This window comes from Somniosus microcephalus, chromosome 4 (assembly GCF_052327205.1).
Source record: "Somniosus microcephalus isolate GS21.2 chromosome 4, FLI_Smic_1.0, whole genome shotgun sequence".
NCBI classification, from domain to species: domain Eukaryota; kingdom Metazoa; phylum Chordata; class Chondrichthyes; order Squaliformes; family Somniosidae; genus Somniosus; species Somniosus microcephalus.
Genome location: NC_140990.1, coordinates 245,537,304 through 245,555,651, shown reverse-complemented (window position 1 = coordinate 245,555,651; position 18,348 = coordinate 245,537,304).

Genomic DNA, 18,348 nt, shown 5'->3' with positions numbered 1-18,348 from the left:
TATGCTTGACTTAACCTGAAATTGAGCATATATTGTATCGGTGGGAAATAGATGCTGTTTGTAGTTGAGAGTAGTGAAAGAAAAGACAGAAAGAACTTGTATTTATATAGCGCCTTTCAGGACGTCCTAAAGCGCTTTACAGCAATGAAGTACTTTTGAAGGGCAGTCACTGTTGCAATGTAGGAATGATAGTATGATGATAAAACGTATAAGTTTGTATAAAAGTCAATATATTTTTAAGATTAACTTTTATAATAAATCTGTAAATTAAGTTAAAATAGGCTTTACATATCCTAGTTATTATCAATGTATATATAATATACACAATCCTATTTTTAGGCTTCATTTTAATGTTTGTTTAAAAATTGGGCTGTAGCTTTTTATGAGACAAGGAAAGCTGACCACTCTAACGATTCAACACGAATCGCATAAATCTTGATAATCTGTTAGGTTTTGACTATTGCTTTTCTGTATTTGTGTATAACTGCAAACGGGTAAATCACAAATCATAATGCCAGTGCATGTTTCAGATCAACCACGTTTTGTATAATACAACAAAGGGGAGCGACACAAATGAACCCATGCCAATATTTTTCTCTCAAGTGTTTCGGCCATTTGGTCTTAACAGCTCAGTGTTAATTACACTTCCACTAAAATAACACACAGCAGTCCCCGCGAAGCGGTATTTCAAAGAACTGCTGAAGTAGTAAAATTTACAATGACCTCCTTGGGAATCAGCTCGGAGATCTTTGATATAGAATCCACGATTCTTTGATGATGGTTCGCATTGGAAAATCACTGCATTCTTCTAAGCCCAGAAAAGAAGTGCTTTATCTAAAAGCTGATTGCGCATAATGTTTATTTTGCTTTTGGGCACTGGCACATGCTGCACTCAGGCCAGGAGAGTGGTTTAAAAACTTGATATTTTTGAGAGTATAAATAAGTGATGCTAGGTTACGCCTCGGGAAATGGCATATCCTGGTGCGATTGTATGTTATAAACTTGCAGGTCTTTTGTCTTGTCCCTTGCTGTTAGGCGCCTATTGTTCGCTTTTATGTTATCATACCTCTGATCCCAGTCGTGATTACTCCCCAAAGCCCCTGAAGACGTGGGGGATGCCAGGGATTTTATTAGCACAATACGAAAACTGTTCGTAACTGTGACTGTATTGTAAGGGTTACAATAGTCGTTTGCACTTGTTTGATATCCAGTTTTACTTCTGCCCAGAGCGGAAGGACTGTTCAATATTTACTCTGCCTGAAAGGGGTTGTGGAAGGGTGAACCATAGCAGGCATCCCACCGATCCCACCCCCAAGAACCAGGTTCACTGAAAGTTCATGAGAGAAAAAAACGATCCAGATCGATCCTTAGTCTTCTACGATTTCTGTTGCGATCAATATATTAATGTTTTTAAAATAACGGGCATGAAATATATGCTTGTCTTCCCCCCCCGCCTCCCCACCCCCCAACTTGCTTTTAACGTTTGAATCAATAAACGTTAAGGTAATATCTTATATTCAGATAGTCTTAAAGGTCAAAGTTCATTGTAGTACTGCATAAATGAATATTTAATGTTACTTTATGGCTGACGCACAATTAATGTGCCACTAATCCATTGTGTTCATGGCAAATAATAAGGACATGCCATTTAGGGGTTTTCCCCCTAAAATCGGTTAATTCTGTTGTTTGTATCCTATAACAACAATATTTTTTTCTAAATGATAGTATATTGAAAGGTTAATTAGATTATTCTAAATGTCGTTTGTTGCAATAAAAACATATCACATAAATATATGAAGTGCACGTTGGAGCAGGAAATATGGTTGTTTTTTGTTTGGAATGTTGCATAGGAAGCATACTTTCTGCGAAATTTGCTACTGCCAAAGATGATAAAATAAAGAAGCCCTGTGGCACAGGCAGGAATGCAGCAACATTGATAACATCATTCCATACCAGGCATTCTCCGTTTTGTGTAAAGTTTATCAGTTTACCCTGGAAACAGGTAACGAATATAAACATTATTAACTGGGCTTTCGGGAGAGTGAAAATAACTGACAGGTGTGGCAGAAGCTCTAAGCCAATTCGAACAATGGGCGGGACACTGAGTCTGAGTATCGGCGTCTCATTGGGTCTCCACTGCCTTAACATGCAAATTATCCATATGCTGGGTGCTGGCGAGTAACGTTTGTCGCTTGTTTATTTTGGTGTTTATTTACATTGTAATTGTCACTGATTGAGGTACTTTATTTGAATAATTGGTTATTGTATTGCGCTCCTCAATGATCATTTCACATACTTTTGCTCCAAGTATTTCAGGATTTTCAGGAAATTCAACTTGTTGACACAGAAATCAAATCGTAAACAAGCAACACGATTCGAGATAAGCTATATATTTAAATATTTTAAAATGTATTTGACATTAACAGAGCAAACTGGCAAGATACAGTTTCAGCAATTACAGTATATTGTATATCTATGACACCGGTTCTCTAGGTTGAAGTCGATGACAAGAGCGGTATGAAATTATTTCATCACTCCATAAAAGTGTACCGAATCGAAGTGACTTCAGTACAGTAATAACACTGTTACACAATGCAATCCAAAGCAAACGAAATGCTCCTGATCCGACATGTTAGATAACTGCTCTAGCCGGTGTTTCTGAACTTTTCCTTCTTCAACAAACTAGTCATTATATGTTTTTAATAGAATTGACAATGTGAAAATAAATATAAACGCCGGGTACGCATATTAATTGGTATATATTTGTGTTACAGTGAACAGTTGAACTACTGTTCAATTTCGATATTGTGCAAACATTCAAAATTACATTTAACATTTTGTTCTCTATTTGGAGCTTTGCCTTTGAAATACACTTGTTCTGAAGAAAAACGTCAACTAGATAGGAGTCAACCTTTGCGAATTAGCATTATATGAATTGTTTTCATATAATGTATTGCCAGAGTTCAGCATTGCGTTGGGATAGAGATTATATAAATAGAAAATTGACTCAGTCTAACTTTGACTAGGCTCTATAACAGGAGGGACATGACTGAAAACCAATGCTATACATTGTCATATCAACGGCTGTTCCTTATGATACTAGTCGCGGGCATGTGTTTCGTTAAGTCACTCTATATATATGTGTACAGGAGACTTACTAGTCGTAAGAAACAGCCGTTGGTGTTATGTATCTATTGGTGCTGAAGTTCAGGACGACGTTGCTAAGAAAATGGTTATAAATATATGGTTATACTTTCGTCCTCCTCTCCAAAATGTTTTTTTTAACAATTTGCATCATTTGTTGTGGTCGATTAATTAAATTTTGGATTCGCTGTGCAAAAATCAACCATTATGAAAATGACTAGTTAATGTGTCAGGAACGTCACAAGGTTCAGTTGTTTATGTAAGTTGCATTATAGCAAACGAGTAGGAGGGGTTGATTGCTGTATCTGCTGCTGCTGTGATTAGTTAACATACTTTATAGTAACAACAACAACTTGTATTTATAATAGCGCCTTTAACGTAGTAAAACACCCCAAGGCGCTTCACAGGAGTATTATAAGACAACAAAATTGACAGTAACAGTTATAGAAATAATAACAATGTAGATTGCTACCTTTGCATTAAAATTCAGTTTAGTCCAACCTAGAGGCATGGCCTGACAAACACAAGCTTAATTTACCAGAATATGTTAGGCTTGGCTAAAGATTGATGTTAACTGCAGACTAAACGAGTCAACGAGGGATGGGCAATAAATGCTAGCGACGCCCACATCCCATGAACGAATTAAAAAATATATGTAAAAACAGCATATTTAATAATTCATTAAAAGATAAATCTTAAAAAAATAATAGAACATAATATACAGGTTAAGCAAAACTGATTAGTATTCTAAGCGTGCTGGAGTTTGTAGGAAACTTTTGGCAGTGGAATGATCATATTTCGTATAACGATTTTCTTTAAGTAAAAGTGTTTGGATTCTATATAGCAGGAGGCTGAAATGCTATATTGAATCAGGTATATTCGGATCATGTGTAGATGTATCTGAATTTGGCTGCGTCAGTGTACTTACTGTAACCAAGTTCCTCTTGATAATCAGCTTAATATCTGCTAAATGCAAAATAATAAGTTTCACACTCCATTCTTACTTTTGCAAATGTTAATGTGATGATTCTCGACATGCCAGATGCTAGCTGGTGTACACCTTATGATCGATACGCTTTAAAGAGACACTCATCAGAAAAATCACTGCATACCTTGTATATACCTCTCTATTAACAAACGTTTAAACATTTATTTAGCATAAGTACACAAGCATAGGGTTACAACGCTTCTGCGTGTTCCCAGCACAGAGTTATAAATAAAAAAGACGCATCGGATATATTTTATCTGATCCGATCTAATGATAGAATTACAGAGAAATAATACTATAACATTGCAAGAGACATTGCGATTCGTCTAATCTCGAGCCCTCATGTGTATGCTACCAAAAATGCCCATGTGTATCATTAAACTGTAAGAAGTTTTCACAATCAATGGTTTCATAGTTTGTTGAGCAAAATGGTTAGTTGGGGAATCGAAAACAACGTCATTATTTGGAGTAAAGGAGGTGAACAAGATCCGACCTACTTGCCATTTTATATTCGGTTTTAAATCATCTATCCTTGTCTCCTTTCTGTGCAAGTACAAACATTGGCTAGCGTTTGCATGTTTCAATAATTAGTTCGCTCCCAAGTATAGCGTTCCCGCCCACAAACAAACACGAAACAAGAAAGTGTATTTATTTTACTCGACAATTGCCAATTGGGTCTTCCAAATTATTTTGAATTATATACTTTATCTTGAATGAAGTATTGCCTCAAGTATTATCACACCATGCTGGGATAGCCCATATTTCGTGAGAATGTCACCGATCTTTCGATTCTGATGCCTGTTAAACATTCAGAGTAAAATAGCCAGGATATATCAACCTGTCAATTCATATTCCAATCATCATATATTCCATGAAACGTGAAGTTTTGTGGGGACTGGTTAGCCCAGTTGGTTAGACACTAGCCATTCACCTCTGGCATCTCGGCTCAAATCCAGCGCTGTCATATGGAACGAGTCTGTAAGGGTCCTAGCTAAAGCGAGTTTGGGCAGTCTCAATCCAGTATCTAGTTGGCATGGGTCTGCAACAACAACAACAACAACTTGTATTTATATAGCACCTTTAACGTAGTAAAACGTCCCAAGGTGCTTCATAGGAGTATTTTAAGTCAAAAAATTTGACACCGAGCCACATAAGGAGAAATTAGGGCAGGTGACCAAAAGTTTGGTCAAAGAGGTAGGTTTTAAGGAGTGTGTTAAAGGAGGAAAGAGAGGTAGAGAGGCAGAGAGGTTTAGGGAGGGAATTCCAGAGCTTAGGGCCTAGGCAACAGCAGGCACGGCCACCAATGGTTGAGTGATTATAATCAGGGATGCTCAAGAGGGCAGAATTAGAGGAGCGCAGATAGCTGTGGGGTGGGGCGGGGGGGTGGGGTGCGTTGGGGGCTGGAGGAGATTACAGAGATAGGGAGGGGCGAGGCCATGGAGGGATTTGAAAACAAGGATGATAATTTTGAAATTGAGGCATTGCTTAACCGGGAGCCAACATAGGTCAGCGAGCTCAGGGGTGATGGGCGAACGGGGCTTGGTGCGAGTTAGGACATGGGTAGCCGAGTTTTGGATGACCTCAAGTTTACATAGGGTAGAATGTGGGAGGCCAGCCAGGAGTGGGTTGGAATAGTCAAGTCTAGAGGTAACAAAGGCATGGACGAGGCTTTCAGCAGCAGATGAGCTGAGACAGGGGCCGAGACAAATGATGTTATGGAGATGGAAATAGGCCGTCTTAGTTATGTGGCAGATATGTGGTCAGAAGCTCATTTCAGAGTCAAATATGACACCATGGTTGCGAAAAGTGTGGTTCAGCCTCAGACAGATGTTAGGGAGGGGGATGAAGTCAGTGGCTAGGGAACTGGGTTTGTGGCAGTGACCGCAAACAATGACTTTGGTCTTTCCAATATTTAACTGGAGAACATTTCTACTCATCCAGAACTGGGGATTGGACATAAAACAAAACTGTCTCTGTTTTGAAAAAGGGTTAGACCCGAAACGTCGACTCTATTTTCTCTCCACGGATGTTGCCTGGCCTGCTGAGTTTTTTCAGCATTTTCTGTTGTTATTTTGTCTCTAATACGGCACTAATTGGCAGCCTCACTCAGAGAGGCCACATATCTTGTGTGGGAAATGGGGAAACAAGTCATGTCAGTGCAACAGAGCATATTGTTGGGACAAAATAGAGCGAAGCTTTATACCCGACCTGGAAGTGTTTGATGCTGACACCGGGTGCCTAAAATGGAAACAATTCTATCCCCCAGCACAAAAATATAATTTAAATCAAAAAGTAAGCCTTTGTTTCCGGGTTCCGATTTATATCTGTGTTTCTTAATTAATGTCATAAATGTAATTTGCCGTAGCTCATATCTATTATTTATTGATTCAAAAACATTTTATAGTTTAATGAACGTTATTAATCAAATAAGTGTATTCCAATTCTAATCAGTGATTTGAGCAACATTTGCAGTGATATTTACCGAAGATAATTTATTTTGCATTTATTTCTTGATAGGAAAAATTACGAGATAGTTCCAGTTAAATTTCAATTTTACAGTCACAATTAACCACTTGTTTAATAAAAGAAAAACATATTTAACTGTACAAAAGCTTGGGGAGATTTATTTTTAGATGAGAGAGGCCTGTTTTAAAGCGCTTATTGAAAATCACAGAATTAAAAATAGGTGCTCGGTTACTGACTAGGGAGTCTGCTTGTTCGTCGATGGACCTTCTGTTATATCAAGCAGGTCGTCGAAGTGTAATATTTAATGCCAGATTAAGTCACATTCTTACACCACAGCTACCAGAATTCAGAGGTGATTTGCTGTGCTGTCTCTCTAGTATTGCTCAACCACAAGTCAGAATGGTAACTGCAGTTAGGAAAATGCATACAATATATAAGATGAAAGCGGCACTTTCAGTTACAATGATGGAATCGTATGTTTTCAGGTTCACACAGTGCCGAGTCTGAAGCTCGATTGTAACTGTATCCCTCTGTAATGGTCCACTGTGGCTTGTATTCAATTATTACAAGTTCAGTGTGTGGCTGACTCATTTGTTAAATACAATGGATCTAAATGCTTTGGTTGGAGTTTCAACATTATATACCTGTTAACAATAAATTTAAGTATCAGCCTTGGCTGTGGTAACATTCTCGCCATTGAGATAGAAGGATGAGGGTTCAAGTCCCACTCCAGGACACACAATTGTGACCCACTAGTTTTTACTATTTATAACTCTACTGCTTACACAAATGCGAATTTAGCTTATATCCTTTGTCGAAATGAAAGGCTGCAGGATGAGAGAGTGCCGTGCTGTCCAGGGTGCATTCTTTCGGATGAGATATTAAACTAAAATTCATCTGTCCTCTCTGGTACCTAAAATATCCTATTACACTATTCAAAGAAGAGCAGGGGAGTTCCCCAGGTGTTCTGGCTAATTTTTATCCCTCAACCAACACCACTAACAACAGATTTGTGGGAGAAAACACAGAAAAACAGAAACAAACCCGATCAGAGTGCTGCTTGTGGGACCTTACTGTGCGCAAGTTAGCTGCCGCCTTTCCGTGCATCACAACAGTGGCTACACGTCATTTGGATGTAAAGCGCTTTGGGACGTTCTGAGGTCATGAAAGGCTTTGTATAAATGCAAGTTATTTCTTTCTTATCAATATTTTAATATATAATTGAAGAATGAAATCATTATAAAATATATGTATACACGTTGTTAATTGTAGTAACTAATTCAAATAGGTTAGTTAATATGCTAAAACTCATCTCCAGAACATTATTGGTGTCATTGATCCTCTGATGGACCGCAACATCTTTTCCCGTCTACTTACAATCGGGAACGATGAAAACGGCCAGTGCACAAAGACTCTACAGGTAATTTGCTCAGTCCTTGGATTATTCACTTGGAATCGCAGACAGTTGCACAGTTGTTCGTCGATGGACCTTCTTCGCTCTCGGAGACACAGATTCACTTGCAATTGTTCCTGTAGAATTACTAATATTTGACTCTCCGTAGCTGCAATAATTAACATTACCGGCCCCATCAATTGTCTATACACACAGAAAGTACAGATCTCTTTCCAACATAATGTATAGAATCTAATAATGTTAAACCTCACAAGCCGAAGGAGCGGCGCGATAGCACTGTAGCCACGCGATTTTTAAAAGCAATTCTGTTAAATTCAACCAGCAATCTACAATCTTCAAAATGTTACTGTCCATACATCTTGATAGTTATAGTTGTATGTTTTTCTTTCATTTCAACAAAGGATATACGCTAAATTCGCATTTGTGTAAGCAGTAGAGTTATAAATAGTAAAAACTACGGGGTCACAATTGTGTGTCAAATTGACAAGCTTCTGCAATCTTGAACATATGTAAGGCAAGGGACGAAAGTCAATCACATAGAGTGGATCAACTGGAACGCAAAACTGTAATGTTTTCAACTGCTGTTGACCAACTTGTTTGGCGTTTTATTAAAAAAATCGGCTAGGCACTTGATCTTCAACACATATATTTACAGGGTCGGTCTGAAATATCAATTGGTAGACAAGCAAGTGTAGTGAATAAAACCTCAGAACGCCCAGTTCAAAATAGCTCAAATGTATTACTGAAAACAACTCAAACAATCTTCACCAACACTATCTGGTTCCTGCAATTTTCTCACTTCTGATCTCCAGTGATCAGGCAGTGCTAGGGTCAGAGAGAAAACATGGAATGGATTAGTACACATTCGTGTTCCAACCAGACCACCTGATCTATACACATATACTAGAAAATAAAGGATTACCCAGTTTAGTTCACAAATGAGGACGCATGAGAAAATGCCTGCACAGCACTTTAAATCACGCTGACCAATTCAGAACCTTATCTGTAGGCATGAGAAGGCCTATGAAAAGGCTGAAGGACATCTCAAACTTCCTCACAAATGAGGAAGACCTGATAACTTACTGCTGACAAAGTTGGACATGAGTATTGCCTTTTTCTTTGGTGAAAGGTTTATCGATTCTTCTCCATTGTGCATGCTGTTCATCTAACAGAGCTGGAGATGATGTTTTAAATAAAACCATATACATTTTATTAACTCTATTTTTTTGGAATGATTACAAGAACAGATGGTACAGCATATAACATCTGCATCCCACCTCTAAATGTCACTGGTTATGATGTATAAAATGCACAAATGGGCACCAAAAGCAGCAACAATACCAAATATAATTTCTTTGACCAGAAAGTAAGTATGTAGTATAAATAATGTGTTTTTTTTATATTACACCCTAACTTCCTGGTCAAAACATGATACTTGCTTTTTCAAAGCATGTAATATGACTTGGAGAAACAGTGAGTGAAAGCAGTAGTTCTGGTCATCATTTAGTATCACATAAGCACATTAAGAGCATCTTATTTTAGAGAAAATATCAAATTTTCAGTTATACAAATGCATACATATATACAAACACATATATATATAATGTACAATGACACTGACAATAAATATATACTGTACATCAGATTTCACAGGTATTCAAAAATGAAACTAGTACATATTATGTTTTCCTTTTTCATTGAGGATCTTTATTCCAGCTAGCAGTCTAGCATTTTTATATATTCTTTGATATTTAGAATGGTGCAGGTCATCATTAGAAATTATATTTATATAAATTCAACCAAAAGCTTTCTTTAAATTCATACTTCATAGGTACTCTGTTTCTGTGTGTCATATTATTCATCTTAAAAGGAACAAATACCTGATCTTGGTATCCATTATTACTGTTCAACACATATTGCTCTCCTTCTAGGATTCATCTTCTAATTCTTAGAGACCTCATAGTCCTTAGGACACAAAACCCTAGATTGTGCATGCCCACTGCATCCTATTGCTCAGCAAGTTACTCTGGAAGATAATATTATTGACACACCACATCTCAAGCTCAGATTCTTTATTTACTAACTAGGTTATGTAATGCAATTAAACAAACTGAACATGCACTGAACAGTACACGCTCATGTACAATGATAGTAGTAAAAGCTTTAATCTTTGAATACTACATTGTGTTCCTGACAGCAGTGAATGTAGTGATATTCTCTTTACAGTCTGTAAAATTCTGCAGCACTTGTTTTCAGTTACAGTTCACACAGGACCATCCTGGTTCCCACGATGTTGTGCTTCAGTCTCTCTAGAGACCATCTCCACCTCGCAGATTCCAGGTCCTTAAATGCACCACTTGTTATTGAAATTCTTAGTGGACATGAATTCATAGCTGAAAATTTCTAGAATCTGGCACTAAATTATTCACCACAATGAAAGAGGCCAAAAGAAAGGAAGGAAGAATGGAAAAACTACACTGGTGCAGTTGAAGGTGCTTTGCTGGTGTTTAGAATCATAATAAACCCTTCCTGCAAAGTCTGTTAAAATTATTATTTCATCATTTATTCATAAGAAAATATATTGGTGCATATGCAAGTTGGAAAACTTTATGGTACCTGCCTTATTTGTTCTCCTGACTAGAAAAGATGTGCTCAGATACTATACCCAGTAGATACCTCTCCACTTTACTGCTATTGGATGGAACAGGGACTGGGATTCATCCTGCTCCAAGATGTTGACATATGGCAATGTTTGAAACCTGTATCGTCTCTGTGACACACCATCAGCATATTCTCATTTTATTATAATGCTGGATATCAAATTCCTAGTTTCTAAAAGCTTATGTCCATGGCCATGATAAAAGTATTTTCTGGGATTGGATTGACTAGCAAAGGTGTTAAAGTTAAAACATTCTGTGTGGTTGCAATATCTCCTTACAGACTTAAGCCTTGTTAAATTAGAAGTCTCTCTTCATGAGCCAGAGGAAATAATCCCACTATGTTTGCAAATCCCTTGATCATAAAGAGCATAACCAGTGAAAGGTTTTTTATTTCAGCAGCTGTTTTGGTTTTGTAACATTAGATTCCACTCATTGGCTGGATAACATTCACGGAAAATGTTTATTTGTCTGTTAAACAGATAGGACATTTTAAAACTTATCTCAAGATCTGCCTGAAACATCTTCCAAAATCTTACTTTGAGTTTGGATGGCATTGCTAGGTCCTTAGCATAAATAATAATTAATTACAATATTAAAGTTTCTTTTTGTTTTATCAAGCTGGTCAATGATTAATGAAGAAGAAGAATATTGATGGTTTAATAAACTCATGGATCAACTCTCCTGAAAGTTTATTTGTTTGCTCCCAGTATTGATGCTTAATTATAGCATGTTCATGATTGTCTATTGGCTGTTCTCTTATTTCTGTTATCAATAATCCTTAGATAAGCTTAAGATATTTTGTAATTCTTGTAGTAGACCTGCCATCCTATACTCAACACTATATTGTACCAACTACTCAGACCAAACTAGTGTCTCCAGTTCAGTGATCCCACTCAAAAAGATACCATCTCTAGTCAACCAAATGTAGTATCACTTATTCCATTGGCTTACATCTTGCAGCCCTCATATACAGTTGACAATAGCCTCTAGAGCACTATAAAGATATGCTACCTGAAGTGAAAATTCTTCATTATAAATGGTAAAACTTTTGCTCACTGTCTGCAATGTTTATGTAGTAACGGACTCCTCTCATTGTAAGAGGGATAGCTGACACAAACACAGCAAGAGGTCGAATTGAACAGCACCAGTTCCATTCTTTTTTGGAGGCAGGGGAGAAATAATTACAGCACACTTCAACAACATTTCTCTTGTGTGGGTTATTCTTCCCATTCAGAATAAGTTATCCTGAGAAGGCATAAATGGGAAAAGTTCACTGAAGTATTCCATCAGCTTGAGCTCTTCTACTCAATTCTGATATCCCATCTCCAGCCCTTTCACCTATACACAAAAGCATCTTATGACCCTAAGTAGGTGACAGACTTCCTTCTGTCATTATAGATCAATCTGCACGTGCTAATAAAGAGGTTGTTTTTATATAGTTATTCTGTCGCATGTACTGGATCACAACAGTATATACAGTATACATTGTCAACCCAAAAATATATATTTCAATATATATCTGAATTTCCCAGATATATATTGAAACTTACAGTGCATCTTTGCTGTTGGTAAGATTACATCCAGTCATCATGGAGACAATGGCTCTTTTTAGATCTGCCAATTTTCTGGAACAACACTTATATTTGCTCCTGCTGATTTTGCTGAAATGATGTTTCGCCCTTGGGAGCATCTATGTGATAACATCCTTCTGTCCCAAATAGTGCCATGTTTTTTTTCTGTTGCAGTTTGGTATGCAATCATAAAAGATGTGGCACCACTTTCTATTTCCTAGCAGCAAACCCTTAATATTTCTAACACAACATTTTAATTTCCCCAGAATATCACTATTTTATAAATGTTCTTTTTGATATAACTTCAGGAATCCTTAGTCATTTCATAGATTATCTATAGTGAAAGATATTTGTCATTCAGCTGCCAGAACAGCCTTTTGTTCCTTGATTATGCTAAGTGTATCAATCAGCCTTCTGAGCTTTATATGTTTTACTGTTCATATAGAGTTGGCATGAGGTAATCAGCATTAATCAGCATCTATGTCATTTCTGATGATGTTTTAGGATATTCCACTAGTATGGTGGATTGAATTAATGCAGGAAAGTTACATTTGTAGCCCTCCCAAAAGTACTGTTGCTAATCTTAGCAAGTAATTGATCAAAAGCATATTTAAGTTTAATAATCACAAATAATTTATCCATAATTATCTCTAGCTATTATAGGTAATATGTATAGTTTGGGGTCAGCAGTCTGAGAGAGATAAAATACCATTTTTTACTCTTGTCTGCTTTTTCATTAAAATTAATGAAGACAGTAATTTTGGCTCCATAGTTTTTGAAACATAACTGTCCCTCTGCAGTAGTGATTAAGGCCTTGAAATCTTATTGTTTAGAAGGATCTAAGCCTCCAAAGATAACACAAGCTCCACACAATGAGTTAGCTTATCTATGTCCAGTTACCTTAACCATTGGAACTGGCTACACTCTCAAACTGAGTTTTGTTGTAAGCTCAAGTTGTTTAGTTCAGCTCAAGATAAGCTTATGCCTGAATCTAATGATTGGGGCTGTTGGTCTGGTCTGACTGTAGCTTTGGGTTAAGCAGTGAATACTATATGAGAAATTGTACTTCTGAGGTGGCCCAATTGCTCTGTTCACTATGACATTTCCATTATTCTTTCTTTTATGTAAATAGAGGAATGATGATTTCCAGCATGATTCAGGATACCGACACTCTAGTTGGGTCACTCTGGTTTAAATTCATACATTTCCCCCTCTATCACTCTAGTTTTCCTTCCAGTTCCTCTGTTTTCATTTGCAAGTCTACCTTCAACTAAATGTTACCAAGTAATTGTCCATTTTCATCTGTGGGTTATTTGTTTTTTTCCCTTGCAGGTCATTGTTGCATTCCTCAACATCTGTTCTTTTGACCTATTTTGGCAGCCATGTTGGCTTTTACCCATGTATTAGCTCTCCTTTTCCCATCATTCTTTTCTGTTCAAGGTCACCCTGGCCTTATTGGATCAGTTAGATTTATCAAGTCTCCACCTGGGCAGCCATTGTCTTTGGTCCTCGCCACAAACTCTGTTGCCTAGCCATCAACTCCACCCCTCTTCCTGGCAACTGTCTGAGGCTGAACCAGGCCGTTTGCAACCTTGGTGCCGTATTTGACTCTGAGATGAGTTTCCGACCATATATCCGCGCCATCACAAAGATCGCCTACTTTCGCCTCCGTAACATCACCCGACTCCGCCCCTGCCTCAGCTCATCCGCTGCTGAAATGCTCATCCATGCCTTTGTTACCTCTTTTCCAACGCTCTCCTGGCTGGTCCCCCATCTTCCACCCTCTATACACTTGAGAGCTCATCCAAAACTCTGCTGCTCATATCCTAACTCGCACCAAGTCCCATTCACCCATCACCTCTGTGTTCGCTGACCTACATTGGCTCCCGGCACGGCAATGCCTCCATTTTAAAATAATCATCTTTGTCCTTGAATCCCTCCATGGCATTGCCCTCCCTATCTCTGTAACCTCCTTCAGCCCTAGAACCCTCTGAGATCTCAGCACGCCTTCAAATCCCGTCTCTTGCGCATCCCCTATTTTAATTGCTCCACCATTGGCAGCCATGCTTTCAGCTGCCTAGGTCCTAAACTCTGTTCCCTCTCTAAACCTCTCCGCCTCTCTACTTCTCTCTCCTCCTTTAAGATGCTCCTTCAAACCTACCTCTTTGTCCAAGCTTTTGGTCATCTGTCCTAATATCGGCTTATGTGGCTTGGTGTCAAATGTTGTTTGATAACGCTCCTGTGAAGCACCTTGGGATGTTTTATTACATTAAAGGTGCTATATAAATGCAAGTTGTTGTTGTTATTATTTCTGAGCTTTGGAAAGGATTTAATAAACCTCTCATACAGCATGAAAGCCAACTTTAACCATTTATTCATATTGAATTACATAATCTAGGCCAACACTTCTTTGCAGTACTGAGGCAGCGCTGCATTTTCAGAGGTACCATCTTTTGGTTGATAAAGGTGGATGAAAAAGATCCCAATAGCACTATTTGAAGAAGAGCACAGAAGTTCTCCCAATGCCTTAGCCAACAGTTATCTCAGCTAACACCACTGAAAACAGGTTAATCAGTTATTTATCTCATTTACCATTTGTGGGACCTTCATATGTTCAATTTGGCTGCCCAGCAACAGTGACTACACTTCATTCAATTCATTGGCTGTGGAACACTTTGGGATGACCTGGGGATGTGAAAACTGCTATATAAATGTAAGTTATTTTTCTTTCAAAGTTAATTAGATTCTTTGCCGTTCATGTTAGAAGATTTGCAACTCGTAAGCCCCACCTTCAACTACGCACTTTATGCACACGGAATGCCTATAAATTTATGAACCTCTTTTCATAGAATCATACAGCACAGAAGGATGCTATTTGGCCCATCGTGCCTGTGCTGGCTCTTTGAAAGAGCTGTCCCACTCCCCTGTTCTTTCCCCATAGCCCTGCAAATTTTTCCTTTTGAAGTATATATCCAGTTTTCTTTTGAATCGGCCTCCACCACCCTCTCTGTATTCCAGATAATAGCAACTCGCTACATAAAAAAATTCTCCTCATCTCCCCCCCTATTTTTTTGCCAATTCTCTTAAATCTGTGTTCTCTGGTTTTCGACCCTCCTGCCGGTCAAAACCCTTATAATTTTGAACACCTCTATTAAAGCTCCGCATAACCGTTTACAGGTCATTGGTGTATTGCTGTTCATAAAATTGCTAATTAGAGTAAATGCTTTAGAACGTCTTACAAAAGATATGTGCAAACAAGCTGATACGCTTCTCTACAAAAGCGCTGGGATGCTAAACTAGTTTTTGCAACACGACTCCACCACCATAACTTCTACTGCCTCTCTCTTCTCTTCCCATGTCTCCATTGTACAATTATACTATATAGTGGCTACTATATCAATCAAAAGCTTTTTGTCTGCATGATATATTTCTAATTTCTGTAAAACAACTGGTCACTAGATAATGATAATGCATATTATGAGTTCACTCAAAAATAAAGGCCATGGATTTGCATGCTAAAATCTTATTGCCTTAATCCTGTAGTCCACCTAACCAATGGTACCAAGAAAAACACAACTTCCTTTTAGAGCGTATATGAAAAATAAACTGATAACCTCTTTAACTTTTTATATGACACATTATGAGGTTTCCCTAAATTAACTTAGTCTCATATTGTAGCTACCTCATCCATTACTCCTTTATCATCTCAAATGTAATAAACTCTTGGATATTAACACCTTCTTTCACCCACTACCATCTTGTATTGTTTCATTTAATATCTACAGTGTCAGCTGTAACATCTAAAATACAATCATAGAATCCTATTTTCTGTATTTATCATTTATTTGATTTTTTTTCATTGATCTCCTAAAGTAGAAATTGGCCAGCTATTGTTACATGCAATAAGTTATTGTTAATTACATTTAAATTTTATGAATCATGCTGCATATCTAGACTAATGATATGATAATCTATTGATTTTGGAATTAATCTTACTATTGCAATCATATTCTGTTGTCAAGTTTGGAGAGCTGGTAGTGTAATAAGCTTCAAAATAATGAGAGATAATTACTCTTCTATCAATAAAAGTTATATGACAATAAGATATCCTTAAAGATATTAAAACTGAAATCATGGATGGGGTTTAATTTTCAGCATAGCAAATAGCTAATAAGCTTCTAAATGCTGTACTTAGGGCCTGAATTTTTGTACTCAAACTATTATTCAAAACCCAGGCCACGTACTATTAATGAGTGATTTTAAAATGAATATATGTTACACTGACAAGTAACTACAAAGCAATATTACAGTTTTCAAACAATGTGATGCCATGAAGGAACTGTGAACATTCTAATCTCTGAAATTTTACAAACCTCACATATTTTTAGTCTTAATTCAGAACATAAGGAGCAGCATATGTAACTAAAGAGAACAAATATGAACTTGCATAAATTGTCATTATATTCTGTGGAAAGAGTTATATTTTGTTTTATTTAGCATTTATTTGTATTTAATAATTTCCAAATAAAATTATTACAAATTCCAAAATCAATTTTATAGTGGGACTTTGAGTGTGTGAGGACGTGGGCTGTAGTTTCCTGAATATGTTGTAACTTGTGGAGGTTTTTGCCAAGAACATTTTGCCAAGTTGAGCCTCAAGTTGAAAATGGTATGGATTGGCATTTGGCAATACTGGGGAGAGGTGGGAGCTGAAGCAGGATATGTTGTGGAAGTGATTGATTATTGACTGAGGCAGGGAGGGAGTAAATGGAGAAAAAGGAACAGAATTCCTAAAATGTATGCAAGACTCCTTGCTCAATCATTGTGTTTGAATGTCTACGAGGGGAAAGGCATTGCAAGATCTAGTTATGATAAACGAAACAGAAGGATAATGAGAAGGTAAATCCTGAATTGTTAAATGTGAGAAGAAAGGTATAACAAATAACAGAAAAGTATTGAAGAAGTTAGTTAAGCTAAAGGAGGGAAAAGTAGTGGAATCTGATGAGATACATTCAAGAATCCTGAGGGAGATGGGAAGAGAAAAAATAGGAGAGTCCCTAGAAATTATGGCCCTGAAATTACGGTGCTTCCAACAGGGTACGCACGGCTTCAGAACGGCCCCGCAAGTTCCGAGTTTCTGCATGTGCTGCGCATGCGCGAAAACCCGGAACTTGTGATCTGCCAAGTTTTGCTTGGACAGATCCACCGCATCCGCTACAAATTCACTTTCGCTGGCGCAGAATTGGGCTATTTGCCCAACTACTGCCCAGCGAATGCTCATGAAACCCTTACGCCTGATAAAAGCAGGTGTAAGGCCTTTTTTTTGTTACCAGCGTAAGGGTTAAAATAAATGTTAAAATATATTTTTTAAATGATTTAAAGATACACATACATTTAAGATTGATTTAGGAAAATTTTGTCCTGTTTTAAAACGTTGAAATTTATTTTTCAAAAATTAAATTTTTATTTTAAATGTTTAATTAAAGGGTCTTTCAATTAATTTTGAACATGTGAACATTTATTTTTATTTAAGTGGTGTGAAATGTTATTTATTATGTGATTTTTGTTATGCTCATGGGGATTCCGTACGTGAACAGTCTGATGCTCCGGAGACACCAGGTGAGTTCATATTTTTCTTTTGGTTCAGAGGTGTATGCCGGCGGCAAGCCTCCAACTGCAATTTCCAGGCCTACATTTCAGGGTTCTATTGTATGTAGGTGTGTACAGGTGAATGGCTAATATAATACCTATTTTCAAAAGAGGAGACAAAGCTAATCCAGGTAATTACAGGCCAGTTAGTTTAACGTCTGTGGTAGGGAAAAATTGGGAATCTTTAATTATACATGAAAAAAGACTTGCATTTATATAGAGCTTTTCATGGCCACCGGAAGTTCCAAAGCACTTTATAGTATCATAGAATCACAGAAGGAGGCCATTCAGCCTGTTGAGCCTGTGCCAGCAAGAACATAAGAACATAAGAAATAGGAGCAGGAGTAGGCCAATCGGCCCCTCGAGCCTGCTCCGCCATTCAATAAGATCATGGCTGATCTGATCCTAACCGCCAATCCACTATCACAGAACCATCTCCTGAATCTAACAGAATTA